This window comes from Momordica charantia, unplaced genomic scaffold (genome assembly GCF_013281855.1).
Source record: "Momordica charantia cultivar OHB3-1 unplaced genomic scaffold, Mcharantia_2.0 BLBB01000046.1, whole genome shotgun sequence".
Lineage (NCBI taxonomy): Eukaryota > Viridiplantae > Streptophyta > Magnoliopsida > Cucurbitales > Cucurbitaceae > Momordica > Momordica charantia.
In genome coordinates, this window is record NW_028275202.1 from 93 (window position 1) to 15,777 (window position 15,685).

At 32.7% G+C, this 15,685-nt stretch overlaps 1 pseudogene; it reads right to left on the bottom strand.

Moving 5' to 3' along the window:
• Positions 1 to 10,901: 10,901 nt before the first annotated feature.
• On the bottom strand, positions 10,902 to 12,967 carry LOC111011231 (trans-resveratrol di-O-methyltransferase pseudogene; annotated as a pseudogene).
• Positions 12,968 to 15,685: the final 2,718 nt, after the last annotated feature.

Genomic DNA, 15,685 nt, shown 5'->3' on the forward strand with positions numbered 1-15,685 from the left:
TGACTTCAAACTACCTACCATACACCTTGTCAGAATGAGCTACGTCACGTTGTTTAAGTAGACGGAAACTTGATTACAATGATGATGTAACCACATAATTTCAAAGTAAATTTTTCATTTTTTACGCCAGAGAAAAAATCCTTTCTTTTAGATCAAGAACTTTTTCCCATTATTCTTGGTTTATGCAAAATAATTTCTCCTTTGACCGGAAAAAATACGGAAACTTTAAAATCATGACATTTAAACCCACTATCCAAAAATTTTATTTATCAATTGAAATGCCTTCAATTTAAAGATCAGAAAATGACCCATCCCATCCCTCCTCCCTTAATAAACTAAGTCTCTATACTTTTAAAAATAACTAAAAATACATGTGACATAATTTTTAATCAAGTGGAAATAATGCCTGCAGGATAAGACTTTTTATTATTAAAAATCATGTGAAAAAACATTGGAGGAAGAAAGATAAGTGGGGCAGGCGCAGGGGTGTATATATTTTTCTCAAATTGATAATTCCATTTCTGTCCCAAAAGGGAAGAGCTACAGAAACCCCCACATGCTCTGCCTCATTAAAAGTTGGAGAATATATGCCTTTGATCTGCAAACCTATTTTTATTTATTTTTTAAAAATAATATTACACACTTTTTTTTTCTATACTTTTTACAGCAAAAACACACCGTACCCATGGATATTCCGATTTTCTTTTCATATGATCTCTTTGTCAATACGATAATATACAAATATTTAATTTCTATTTTTTGTCGTCCTTCAGTTTTACATAATTTCATTTCTAAGTACTTTGTTACAAACCCTTGAACACTGTGTAAAAATACAAAAATAAAGTACGTCAAATATACCAACAATAGAGTTTACATATAAATTTAAGGACAAAAAAACTTTAAAAATATATATGACAAAAATAGGTAAATATGAAATATAAAGTTTAAAATCAAAATAAATTTTATATATAAAGTTTTTTTTTAACTTGACTATATTTTTTAGTAAGTTTTTTAAAAGTAGATTAAAAAATAAAGAATTTGTGAATCACCGTGTATAATTTTTCAAGGAAAAAAGAAGTTAACTATGCCACATGGTTTATCGGGGCCGCGTGTCAACATGCCATATATGTTGAAATGCTCTGAGTCACACATTTTAATGACGTTATTAGAATACATATCAAAATTAAGCAGAATAAACTGCTCATATATGTTCTTAAAGGCTGAGTCAACAATGTAAACTAATATATTGGTCTTCCTAAAGGCCGAGTCGACCAACGAAGATCCAATAGTTCTGATTCCTTGTAACGGACGGATGGGTCGACGTTTGCTATGTTGATTGTCGCAAACCAACAATCTCTCTGTTCTCTCCCCCAACGCCATGTGATTTATGGAGATTGTTCTGATTGTTCCTCAATCGCTACTAGAAGTTCACTATTCTATTTTGAATAATAGATCAGATTTGTGTTGAGAGCATTGTAAAGCCTGTTTACTCTTTTTATGCAGATTCATCAGTCTCCCGAACGTGTCATGGTATTTGGTCATTTTAATGATGAAAATAGATCTAAAATAAAGCGGTAAAAATGGCATATATCTCAAGTAAGAATATATATATAATTTCTATAACTTTGTCCTATATATAGCTAGGCTAGCCTAAAAATAAAAATATATATATAAAAAAAAGCATGTAGACAGGATGCAGCCCAGAAACAATAATTAGAATTTATCTGCAAATATATACAATAAATATGTTATACATATATATGTAAAGTTCATTTGTGCTTCCTTAAAATTACAAAAAATATATGAGAGCAAAAAAAAGGACATTTTTATCGGTATACAACACTATATATATATATATACAACATTTTGGGAAGGGATGATTCGAATTCACAACCTCATGTTGAACGTATATGTCAATTATCGCGCTGAGCTATGCTCACTTGACCTACAACCCTAATATTTGAAAGATAACAAAAAATGTGTAATTATAGTGGTGTAAATTAGGGAGTTGGAATTAGGGCTCCAAGCTGCATGCATGGAAAAATCAATGGAAGAATCAGGCAGTGTGATGATTGCTTAATGATGATGAAAAATGTTAGAAAATTTTGAGTTGATGAGAGAGAAAGGTAAACTAAAAAGCCTAACATAATGTGGTTCCTTGCTAATGCTATAAAGTATATAATATATAATAATGAGAGCAAATAAGAGTCACCATGCAAATGCATTACTTTGTGTTTTCATATATATAATAAGAATAAAGATTCTCTTTTTGTCTAGAAAATTTAAAGCAACAATAATAATATATAAAGCACTACTCCACTTTCACTCTCCTTGTAAAAGTTGAATCAAACTTATAAACCCTGTCTCTAACAAATCTCTCTCTTTTTTCTTTTAAAGACAAGACGTAGCCAAAGAGGCCAATATGTTCTTCAGAGAGAATTAAGACGGTGACAATTTTCAAAATAAACCCACCATCATACAACTCACACACATAACCAAGGGTTTTCCACTAAGGCCAAAATAGTAAATATACAGAAAATTATCAATTCATCATCCTTTTCCTTTAGTCAACAGAGTAGTAGTATCTTCATTAATTTATTCTACATTTTGTTATATTTATAACTATTTTTTCCAAGCTTTTTGTTATTGCAATTTTGTCTTAACTATGTTAGATTGTTTGTAATTAGCTGATATGATGAGCTGAATTAATGGGCAAAAAGAAATAAAAAGAAGTTAGCAATCAGTCATAGAAAAGACTCGTTTATCATTTTTTTGGTGCAATAAATAGTTAAAGCATTTGAGGTATCCAAGGATTCAAAATCTTTTAGTGACATATAAAACCTAGTTTTTCAAATTATCTCCTTTATTAATTTTTCTCTATTTTCTTAAGAAAGATTTGTTTGCTAACTGCTTAAGGTTTCTTCTTGGGCTTTCTGTAAACGGGAGCCCAAGTCTTGCTTGTATATTATTTGGACCCATTTAATACAGCTTGGGCTTTCATGACAGGTGGCACAGATATTTACATAACTAGTCTATTTGTAGCTGCTATTTACCAAAATAGAACTGTTCAAAAAAAAAAATAAATTATAATAATAACCAAAATAGAAGTCTAAATAAAATTCTCAAACTACTTATATGAATAACACGTAATAAATTACCCTTCAACTAATGACAAAGTTTGCACATAATCGACACTTCTCCTCCGGGATTTTTTCTCTTTCTTTTTAATGTCTATTCTTTTTTCATGTTAAGTTGTTAATAACACAGTCAATCTAATTTCAAACATTCTCATACTTTACGGCATTATTCTATATATATATTGATGGCATAAAAAAATTCCCTGAGATAATTGTGGCAAATTTCACCTATCATTCAATTTTTGTTAATCTACCTGACAATCTCAACAGAAAAATCTAAGTTTCGTATAAATTTAAATTTAATCGATACACAAAAATAATAGCTTTGTCAACAACTTAGAATTTCAAAAAGAAAAAGAAAAAGTTACTAGTATTATTTTCCACGGATGAAATTTTTGTTGTACTCTGATGATATTATGTAATATTACAATATCTCAAAATTAATTGGAGAGAGGGGAGGAGTGACTCATATATCTTATAAAGATTTCTTATTAATCTTTTTTTTTTGGTGGAATCCTTAACCAAAATAATAATTTTTTTTTCCTAAAAAAATTGGGAAACTCGATAAAAATGCAGATATCTAGAAATATCTTGAGCAAATCAAGTAATTTAAATTATTAATGATGGGTTTAGTTGATATTTATAAAACAGAAATTTAAAAAAACTTACGAAACCATGACATATCAGAACTTCCTCGCGACAAATCTGGAGAGTTAAACTCATAGCATAAAGTAATAAAATTATAAAAATATGGCTAAATTTATTACCAACAAAAGAAAAAAAAAACCCTAAACTTCGTCTTTAAAAAAATATCTCCGTTTGGTTAAAAAAATCTGATTGAGCAGTAAGTTGAAAACTTTGAAAAGCTAGGAGTATTTTTTATAAACAAATCTTTTGTTAATTTAGCCTAAAAATATTTTTTGTTTTCAGATGTCATTTCCATTACATTTTTCTCAGCACAAAATGGATCTCTCTGAAATTATTATTATTAATTTTAAATGACATAAGTGAAAATGCAAATGAAAACTTTATTATTTCTCCCTTCCCCCTATTATTTCATATTTGGACTACTGTTATAATGATTTAAGAAAATAGTGCTTAAATACAGATTGTCTTGTTCTTAATCTTCCACGGCTTATTTAAAATATACTTTTGGGTATCGTAATTTGTCGTTTTCCACAAATGGTCTCGATTCTCCTCCTTTCAAATTTAAATGCCGACTACAATCTTTTTTCTACATCCACTACCCATCGATGTGACGGAACGCGTCTTTTCCTTTTTTTTTTTCTTTATATATATATATATACGTGAGGGGCTGTCCTTAACGGAATATATCATTGAAGTATCCCTGATCCCATTGATAACGAGTGGGCCCAAATAATTCAATCGGGGTAGTTGCTGAACCATACCACATAGTTCCAGCAACAACAAACAGCTGCAAAAACAAGCAGCGATACTACTCGAAAGGACGGTTTCAATATTTCCCATACGTAATCCTTTGTATAGACGTTGGGGGGTGACGAACTAAGATGGAATAGGCCCGCTAATATGCCCAATGTACCTGCTGCAATATGATGAGACGCTATTCCGCCCGGAACAAAAGGATCAAACCCTTCGACACCCCACGCAGGATTTACAGCTATATATATATATATATTTAACTTTAACACAGAAGCGTATACTTTTTTAGCATGTGAAACATTAATTGGCTTTACATAATATCCCCTCGAAAAGATTAAAGAAAGACCAGTTTGATATATTAACAAATATTTCCATAAATTGTTACTCATTTCATTTACGAACTCCAATTAGAAAAAAAAAAAATTCATAGGCACAATCTAAGTTGAGGAACAAAATGGGAGTGAAGAAAGAAGGGAAAAAAGAAAATGGTAATTAGGTATTGAGAATGAAATTCAGAGCCAGAGCGCACCGGCCTGTTTGAGTATAGGAACCAAATCGCCGGAAATATGAGTGGCCATGAGTGTATCGAGACCCCCAAAGAAGGTTCCCCCAATAAAGAGGGCCGGCAATTGCAATTGGGCACCGCCGGCGCCTGCGCCGCGTATCGCCTCCAATTCCGTGAGGACGCGGAGTTCGTCTTGGTCGTCGACCTCGTAGACGGCGGGGTTTGGCGCCGAGGCCGAGGAGGAGGCGCTTGACGACGTGGTCATGCAGCAACCTTTTTCTGGCGAACACGATGGCCGCAGTCTCGGAGACGAACGCACTCACATGGCTCATGGGTGGGGCGGAAGCGGAAGCGGAGGAGGATGATCTGCTTGTGGTGGGTAATGCGAATAATGAGGCCTTATCATTATTGGTTTGAATTCTTTGGCTTTGCCACGACCGATAAGGAATGGCTTGGTGCATGGTGGGAAATGGAAATGAAATCGGATTTGGAATTGGAACTGAAACTGAAATTGAAGTGGAAGGAAGCTAGGTGATATGGAGATTATATATAATGGAGAGATTGAGAGATTTAAGAGATTGGTTGGTACTTGGTCCATGGTCGGGGTGGGGGCGTCAACGGCAGTTAGGCACCAAAAAGGAAGCTTACGCGGTGCTTGCACTGCTGGGGTGCGTCTGACGTTTACTATGTGTCATTATTATCATTATTTTTTCCTTTGCCTACGTTCCCTTTACGTGTGTCTTCTTTTGCATTTTGACTTTTACCTTATGCACCCCAAGTCAAAATTCGGGGTTAAATTTGATTTTAAAATTTAAGTGACGATAAGTAAATTTTTATAGAATTAAAAAGAGACGTGGGTGATGGGGAATATATATATATATATAAAAGGAAATGGTGAATTCAAAAAAGAGACGAAGGTGCGGAGAGGTGGAGATGGGGAAAAAGACAAGAAATGTGAAGGTCAGGTCAGCAGATGGCGCGTCAGCATTGAGGGGGGGCCCGCCACGTGGAAAGCAAAGAGCTCGTATTTACACCTCTTTCATCTCGTCGGCGGACCAACATCAGCCACCCACCCTATCTCTGTCCGCCGTGTCAAAAGGATAATGACAGACGTGTCCTCCATGACCTCATCATGACGTGTCCCCCTCTCCATTATTCAACTTTTAAATTCGTTTCAATATATACACAACTGCCACCTCACCTCGATCGCCGTCCAATCCCACGCCACGCCCCCGTCTTCCATTCAAATTATGTAGATAATCAATTAATGACGAGATCAATTGGTGGAAGACACAAATCGATCCTACAGTACATGGACTGTATCAAATTTTCGTATTCGGAAAAAGAGAAAGGGAAGTGGTCAAGGAAGGAATAAGATTGGCAAAAAGATTGAGGTAGAAATTGGGGAATAATTGTCTCTATTTTGTGCCACGTGGCGCCTCGGGTAAATGAAAAGGGTCATTATATATATATATATATATATATTAAAAGAGGGGTGTGACGTCAGATTCCATTCAGCTTAAGAAAAAAGAAACCAATATGCCGGCGAGGGCCATACATGATGAATCGATGATGATACAACTAATCTCCAAAAGCCAAATAAATGATGGGTCTACTGGTGAAATAGTATATGAAGAAGTTGAATATAATATTTTGTTTTGGGGTCAAAAAGTCGTAAGATGTTGCTTCCACCGTCCGGTTTGGCATTTATTAAAAAAATCAGCGAGATTGTGCAACAGGGTTTTAGAATAATGCTACGTTCAAACCAGTTCCACCACAAGGAGAGGAGATGATTATTAATATAACAGAAATGTGGGGGAGAAAATCAATAATTTAGAGATAGAGAAGAGAGGGGCAGAAAATCAACACGGTATCAACATTTAAAATGTTGCATGAAATCCGCCGCTAATGGAACAGTGATTTTAGATATATGGTTCGTAATGAGTCTGTGTGTTTGTCTCGTTGAATGACACACAAGTCCTTCTCTCCTATACAAGCCGGTGTTCTTTAATAAATGCTAAACCCTAAAGCTCGTGCGTTTGACTTTACTATTTTAACCTTTAAATCTATTTTTTTAATTTTCTTAAATTTTATTATAGTGTTGGCTAAGGATCCCACGTTAAAAACAAAAGAGAGTTTATAATAGATATGGGCTACTCGACCTCTTTGAGATAGAATCCCATGAATTTGATAATGTTAACATGAGATTTTTGAATAATGTTCCAGTCTTATGGTAATTTCGGTTTCGGCCAGAATATCAATTGATTTCTCAACTAAATTGATCTTAGCCCAAGTTCTGTATAACTCCATTCGACCCATTAAATCCAATCTAAAGGTCCAATAAAAGACACTTGCATTATTTTGAAATTGATGTCTTTAATTTTAATTTGGGGATAATTTATAATTACTACTAAATTTAATAAAATATGATTTTGTCACTCAAAATTTATGGTTCTACACTAATTTGTCGTTTGGTTCCTAGTAAATTGTTATTTTGTGTAATTCATCTTTGGATTCCAACATCCAACTTTTTTATTGAAAATATATCTCATCCTATCTTCTTAATTATTCTTTAATAAGTAAAATAACATGACTTAATTATGGTTATTGAGACATGTAAAATAAGAAATTGTCATGGCTAAGGTATGTTATTGAGTGGCTGAATAGGTGAAAAAATAAACAATTACGTACTTCTTCCTTTCAAAGCGTGTGGCCCAATGACCATTTGACACGTATAGTAAATATTTATGGAGAAAAAATGATGGCAACAAGTTTTATAAACATAAATTATATGTCAAATGACTATTGGAGTACATGCCTCAACAGCAGGGCAGGTGATCAGTAATGCTTACAAAATAAAAATAATAAATAATGACTAGAATAATTATTTTCAGTTCATTAATTAAAATACCAAAATATTGTTTTTAAAATTAAAAAATAATTAAAAATCAAATAGATATTTTGAGAATTGGGAAGATGAAAACGAAATTTAAACATAAAAATATGTGATCGATATTTAATGATTTATATATTTATTGAGTGGCGGGTATATTTTTAGTGACTATACTATGTACGGAGTTAAAGAGGAATACTTCTTCTAATTTCCGTGAAAGTTTCCCAATGCAATTGAGAGAGTTTCCTGAAAGTTTCGGTTTGGTATTTTATTATTTAATTAAGAAATTCCACTGTGAAAGATATAAAATTAATTTAATAAAGAAAACATACCATTACCAAAAAGTTAAATCATTTATTAGGTTAAGGAATTCGTTATTTGCAGTGAGTTACGAAATTTCCCCAACCAAGACTTGATTATTCTACTTGATTTCTTTTTCCGACTCTAAAAATATATAAGAGAGCATCAAATCTACTAATCTAATCGCCTGAATTTAATGCTACTACTTAACTAATTAGTTTTGCAATAATTAATACTAAGAATTAAGTTCAGACCTCTCTACCAATAAAGTTTGACAACTGAAATGAAAGAATTTATAATAATAATGTATCACTTTGCAATATGAATTTTTATCCAATTTTTCATATTAAACCCTTGACATTTTTTTTTTTGAATTTGATTCTTTTTTTTTTTTTAAGGAGAAACCATTTCATTGAAAGGGCATGTGAGAAACATACAAAAGAAGAGGCTATATAAAAGCACTCCAATTAAGCAAAATGGTAGATAAATTATAATTACAAAAAATGATGGGATTTTGAGGACCAAGTTGATGTCAAGACTATAATATCCTCCCAAAGTTGAGCAGAAGAGCGAGATTTGTCCAAAAAAAAATCGGTTGTTTCTTTCTAGCCAAACACTCTAAAGAACAGCACTAATACCATTTTTCCAAAGAATGGATCTACTGCTTTCAGATAAAGGGTAGAGAGTCTCGGTGAGGAAAAACTCAATACGCCCCGGAAGAGCATAGGAAAGATTGAAAGACGAAAAGAGATTATTCCACAATGTAGCTATGAAAGAGCAATGAAGCAGCAAATGATCTAATGTTTCGCCCGAACAATTGCACAAAACGCACCAGTTTGGACTGATATTCAGATATGGAAATCTAATCTGCATCTTATCAAATGTGTTGATACCAGGATGGAAGATGCACCATAGAAAAAACTTGTATTTTTTAGGAAGGTATAAACTCCACAGCTTAACAAAGGTAGTAGAAATTGGAGCAAAGGAAGGCTCAGCAAGCTTGGATTTTATGGACTTTATTGAAAAAATACCGTCTCTTGAGTGAAGCCAGAAAGGTCTGTCGAGACCATTAGAATCAGAAGGCCGGAAATCTGCTCTCTGTCAAACTCTTCGAGGGTGGGGGTTCCAAGAAGAATGAACCCAAGCATCGGACATCTCAGAGCAAAAAAAGGAGACTGTGTAAGGTATAAAGGGTCATCTCCTGTCCAATTGTGATACCAGAAGAGGGTGTCCCTCCCATTACCCACCAATTTATTCGTGGAGCTATTGTAAAAATCAATGCACTTGGGGATATGGAGCCAAGGAGATTTGTTTGAATTTGATTCTTGATCCCTTTCTATTTCATTCTTATTTAGAAATTAAAAATCCTACTTTTGAAAAGGTTTTTGTTTTCCAAAAAAAAAAAATGTAATAACATATTTTACGATGACAGAAAAGATAAAAGTAAAAAGAACTAAATATAGTAGCAACATATTATTTGTTAATTTATTTCGAATTTAAAAAACTACTTACGTCTTTCTAAAAACAAAATGAATGCATAATTCTTTTTTCAAAAAGTTATGAAAGTATAAAATAAAACGTTTGGTAAAATTTAGGAAGAGACGGAAAAGAAAAAGAGGGCAAGAAAAAGGAAAAAAAAAAGTGAAAATAATATAAAGATACAAACAAAACAAAATAAGAAGAAAATATAATTGAAAAACAACAAATAGTGAAGAAAAAAATGAGTGATAACAATCCTAGAAATTATCACAAATTAAACCTATTAGCATTGAACTTTTTTTTATTAAGTTCAACATTATATACAGATTGAATTCGAAGATATATACTTAACTTAACGTTAAGGTTATATTCAGTTTGATAATAAAATTTTTGATACCATAAGCTATTTACTATTGCTTGAATAAAGAAGGCAGAAAATATTTGTGATTAAATTAATAAATTAAGTGGGCCTCTATATACCACACCATAAAATTATTGGACAAGTGAGCATGGCCCAAATGACACAGCCTTCATTTTGCTTATGAAATTATAATATATGATCCTAACTTTACCATCCTATTTATAAATCTCTTCCAATTCAAATATTTGAAACTAAAGTTTTTGCCTTTTAAAAGAGTGGTATCTAGTGATTTTTTTTAAAGAAAAAACATCATGTTTATATCAGTTTGATCTATAAGATTTTTAAATCATATCATTTAAACTTCAAATTTTAAAAACGCATCGTTACTTTTTGGTTAGAAATAGAAAGCTACCTAAACATTGCTTTGTTAATTTATTTTTTTCTTAATTATTCATAGGATATTTGACTCACAGATTTGAAATTACATTTATATATAACTCATATAGAAGTCATCAAATTAGTAAATTATCTACACCAAATAAACTCATTTCCCCACGACCCCAAACTCCGTAAACCAAATATTTATTAAAACTATACAAATACATACTTTAATTATGAAAAATGCATTCGACACAAAACCATGTTTAAAACGTATATCTCTTTGTACTCCCACGATCGATAATATAATTATATTATCGAATTCTATCTAAAAAGTCCTTCGCACTTAATATCCCATGTTTTTAAATAGGTATACATTCTAGTTTCCAATAATCCACTCCCAAACCAAATGTAGAAATTGTTCACAGAGAAACACCATGAATTATTTGCTTTTAATTTAATGACTATGTTACCACTGGTGGTCGGTGATGGTGTAGTGGGTTTATGGTCAAACTGGGATACCCATTTCCCTTCTCCCATTTGAAGATGAGTCTCCACAGCATGTCATACACACTTATGTGAGAGATAAGACAAAGATTAAGTTAAGGATAGACCTCGACCAGAGACCTTGCTCCCATTTCACAGACTATCTTAAAGCTGGAGAAGCCTGCTGCCAGAAAGAGGGTCTCCCATTCCTTGAAATCTCTTTCTTTCCCAGTGGTGGTGACCATCATTAACATGTCAAGCCACAGCTGCACTTCTGTTAGCTCCTTGTCCCCTTCTCGGCTACCCACCACCACTTCTAGCACTATCAATTTCCCACCCTCTGCTTTACTCGGAATTGCTTCTCTGCACTTTTTCAAGATTTTTATGCTATCCTCGTCCTTCCAATCATGTAGAATCCACTAAAGTAGCAGAAATTTAGTGTTAAAAAGTTTCGTGGCTTTTATTTTATTTTATTGGACCACTTGCAAAAGAATAATAAACCACTTTTCAATTTGGTAAAAAATAGTGAACTTTGGAGGCCCAAACAATGTATGTGAAAGAAAAGTCTAATATACCTAGTAAGCAGGTCCGAACAATGATATAGTTGATATACCATTTATATGTGTATACTTGATTCATATACCTGATACGAATGTTGATATAGCGATATATTACTCTTTACTATGTGTTAAGAAAAGCACTGATAAGAACGCGAGACAGAGATATGATATGGCACGAACACGATGACACACTATTTTCTAAAAATTTAGGACACTGACACATCAGTTGTCAAGGACACGTTTATTAAAATATACAAAATTTTTTTAGGTATATATCACTTTTAAGGAAATTCAATTATTCAATAAGTTTATGCATTTTCATACTTAAAAAAAATTAGTTTTATGTATTTTATTCTCAAAATTTATTATTTTGTCCTATGTTATTATTTATGTCTATTTCTTATGCATAACAAGTGTTTGAAATGTGCCTCTATAATAAGTGTTGAATCCATATTAACTTTGTATACAATTAGTGTGTGACACACATCTATTGAGTTAACAAATGTCTGATATATGTCCAATAAGTATCCAACCTAGACACGTTACCAAATTGGAGTGTCCGTACTTCTTAGACTATGTAACTAGATTCTCTGATCGAATTGTGTTGTATTATTTAAAGATTTTAGATAAAATACTTCATCTTTTATTTAGGAATAATTTTTTATAAAAATCTTACAACCGTGGAACCAAAATGGAACATAAATCAAATATACCTTGAGTAGAACTGCATGAGCTTTGGGAATCCGTTGGAACATGTCTCCCCAACAAACCGCAAGTTTTGAGTTCCTTGCAAGCCGTCAACCACATGCGGGAGATCAAACACAGTGCAGGCCATGCGCGGGAACGCAGCCGCAATGGCCTTTCCCATGGCTCCCGAGCCGCCCCCGACATCGACCGACGACTTCAATCCCTCAAAAACACTACCACATTCTCTAACCACCACATCACCAACCAGCTAGAATCACTCACCATCGTCTCATGAAACAGCCTCCCAAATGGGGCTTCCCCACCAACATAATCCCATATCGTCTCACCATTCCCCATCTCAAATGGAGTAACATCATCACTTCCAAACCAACCGCTCAAAGAATCCCACGGACCCGATAGAGCTTGATCGAGCATGAGAAGCAACAAGGGAGTGGCAGCTCCTTGAGGCTCATTTTTGAGGAGAAGACGAGAGAGCGGTGTGAGAATGTACTTGATTTCTTCCTTGTTATCTTTGTCGTTGTTGGTGGCATAGAGAAAGTCGGAGTGGACGAGAAGCCGCATAAGGCGACCAAGGCATTGAGCTTTGGTGGGTCTGACATAGAGGGCGGAAACAAGGTCGGAGAGACTCATGGGTCCACCATGGTTATGGATGACATCAAATATGCCCAATTGAACTGCACATTTTAGTGACAAAGAATCCATAAATTTGAATATGTACTTCCAAACATGAGCTTGAGGTTCAACAAGGTTTGCTTCCATTTCTTCCTCTCAGATCTTTAAGGTTTTTCTGTAAACGATTTGACACCAAATGTTGCTTATAAAGGCAACGTAAATGGGAGTTGTTAATATATATATTCAAATTTGTCCTTTTTCAGCAAAATGTATGAAGATTATGGGAGTGATCATTAGCCTACATTATTGTCTATACTTAATCGTTTTTTAATAAAAATTTTCAATTGATAAATAGTGCATGCCAGATCATGGGCATTTTCTTTTTTTTTTTAGTATTAAGTAAATCACTTTAGTTCTCCCTTTTGTTCCGTTAAAAAAGTAATTCAGTTTATTGCCTTAGTAATAAGAAAAAAAAAACAACTAATATAAATAAATGAATAAAGAAAGAAACTTTCGCTTTGTAAAGAAAATAAGACCTACAATTGGTAGGTTGCCAATTTGGCTAACGTGGACATGTTTTTATTTTTAAGCTCCCCTTTTAACACCATTAAATATTTGATAATTAAAATAAAAAAGAAAAATAAAATTTTAAAAAATTAAAAAATATAATGAGTTGTCATTAAGGAGAAAGTTCCTCCTTAATAGCCTAGTTTTTTCCTTTATTTTTAAAGTAGATAAAGTGTTAGACAAAAATGTGTCACTCACCAAGTAAAGAACCATTTCAAACTCTAATGATTATGAACATTGGACGAACCCAAAATTTTGTTTTTGAGTGATCAAGTTTCAATTATACATACAATGAGAGCAAATTAAAGGTTGTGGGACAAATCGTTCGATGAATATATAGATTAGATTAGTTAATGGTTAAGGGCATAAGTAACATTATGATCTATATATCACATGTTTTGAGTTTCATATTTTTGCCATTCTAATGGTATATTGTTATATTTAAAAAATAATAATAATTTATAACTGAATAGAATAATTACGAATCTGAGGTATATCAATATTCATAGAGATCAAACGTTGGTTTGATTTTTTTTTTCCTTTTAAACTTTGGTAGCGTGTCAATATTTATAGATTTTATCTCAAAATCAATTAATGATTAAAGTAGTCCATGTCTATTATAAATATTTATAATATTTTTTTTTCTAATGTAAGATCCTTAACATGTATAATAAACTTCAAATAATATTAAAATAATTATTTAAACAGGTAATTAATTACATTTTAAAAAATAGTTTGTCAAATGGAAGACAATTTTTGTAAACCATTTCTTAGAGAAGTAATAATTTGCTCCGATGGACTTTGTCTGTATATATATATGGGTTCCATGTAGAGACAGACCCACGGCCTAATAGAGTCATGAAGAAAGGTATGTAAGACATGTTCGAAATTATTTTAATACAAATTTAAGTCTAACATAAAATTCTAATACTGTTTATATTAGGTGAGAGTTCTATAATACTTTCCAAAGTTGGTTTGATTTTAGTGTAATAGAACGAACGTACGCAAATTTATTTACCAAAATATACTCTTAATTGTAATTAAATTACTTGGGATTTATCTTTTGATTTATTTCAATCAATAAAATTTTCATTTTCTTTTTAACTTTCCATTAATCGGGAGAAAATACCTAGAGTTGAAGGTGATTTCTCACTGATCACGTGACAATTCCTGATAAGATAACAATGAAGAATCAACCTAGAAAATAATACGTGGGAGGATTCTTTCCTTAGGTCCCATCTCTAAGCCCGAGCTGACTTTTCTCTCACCTCAGTCGCTTGGAATGCAAGCCGAGTCGAGTTACCATCTTTCACTTCGGCAACCTGATTCACCAGTTGTGTCGATCAAAGGACACTCCATTAGGAATGACTCTCCGACATATTCCACGACAACATGCCGTGATTTCCAAAACGCCAAGGAGTTGTTGGAAGCCTGTCAAACGTCCTGTCGAAAGCTCTGCCTATAAATAGAGACCTCCCATCTAATTCCCAGGTACACGAAATTACACTCTCTCAAATATAACTCAGACCACTCACTAACTTGCACGACGGAGCTATTTTCTACTTTTCAGGTTTCTCCTACACTTTTCAGCTACTCATCTCATCGATCAATCCAGCTTCTGACTGAGTTGAGCTTACACAGATTTGGTCAAATTGTTGATCAAACAATCAATGTGTATGAGGTAGCTTGTGAAAGTAGGTTTAAGTTGTTAGAATATTATTAACTTTTTTGTTCATGTCCAAATTTGAGTGAATAATAAATTTCAAAAAATTATCAATTTGAATATAATTCGACGGTTAAGATATCGATGGACAAAATATCACATTATCTTCTCTATAATTGTAATGATATTACTAAAAAAACAACCTTTAAAAGTATTTCACTATCTTCCTTTTACCATTTCTTTTTCCAGTTAATAAATGTGAGGTGAGATATTGAAGTTTTAGGGAAAAAAATGAAAGTTACAATTTTGAGTGATTAGATTTTTTTAATATAACATTTGAAGGTAGAGATTAGAATTCACTCTCTTTTAGTCGAAAATAGGTACCTTATTAATCGAAGTATGCTCAAGTTGGCACAAAAGTAAAATTTAATTGTCAGATATGGTTGTATACCAAATATGTATAACCCTATCTTTATAAATTATAAAGAGCATAAAAATCATATTGTAGCAAATTATTCTAGGGAATCTACTTTTCAGTTTTGAAGAACAAATTTGTTAATATTCTCAAAAGTAAACAATTTTTAAAATACAAGTTATGGAGAGAATTTCTGCTAATATTATATAGTTGGGCCAAC